Genomic DNA, 404 nt, shown 5'->3' on the forward strand with positions numbered 1-404 from the left:
GCAAATTTGGAAAACTCAGCAGTGGCCACAGGACTGGAAAAGGTCAGTTTTCCTTCCAATCCCAAAGAAAGGCAATGCCAAAGAATGGCCAAACTACCACACAATTGCACTCATCTCACACGCTAGTAAAGTAATGCTCAAAATTCTCCAAACCAGGCTTCAGCAATATGTGAACCTTGAACTTCCTGATGTTCAAGCTGGTTTTAGAAAAGGCAGAGGAACCAGAGATCAAATTGCCAACATCTGCTGGATCATAGAAAAAGCAAGAGAGTTCCAGAAAAACATCTCTTTCTGCTTTATTGACTATGCCAAAGCCTTTGACTGTGTGGATCACAATAAACTGTGGAAAATTCTTCAAGAGATGGGAATACCAGACCACCTGACCTGCCTCTTGAGAAATCTGT

This window comes from Bison bison, unplaced genomic scaffold (genome assembly GCF_000754665.1).
Source record: "Bison bison bison isolate TAMUID 2011002044 unplaced genomic scaffold, Bison_UMD1.0 scf7180017864317, whole genome shotgun sequence".
In the NCBI taxonomy this organism is placed as follows: Eukaryota; Metazoa; Chordata; class Mammalia; order Artiodactyla; family Bovidae; genus Bison; species Bison bison.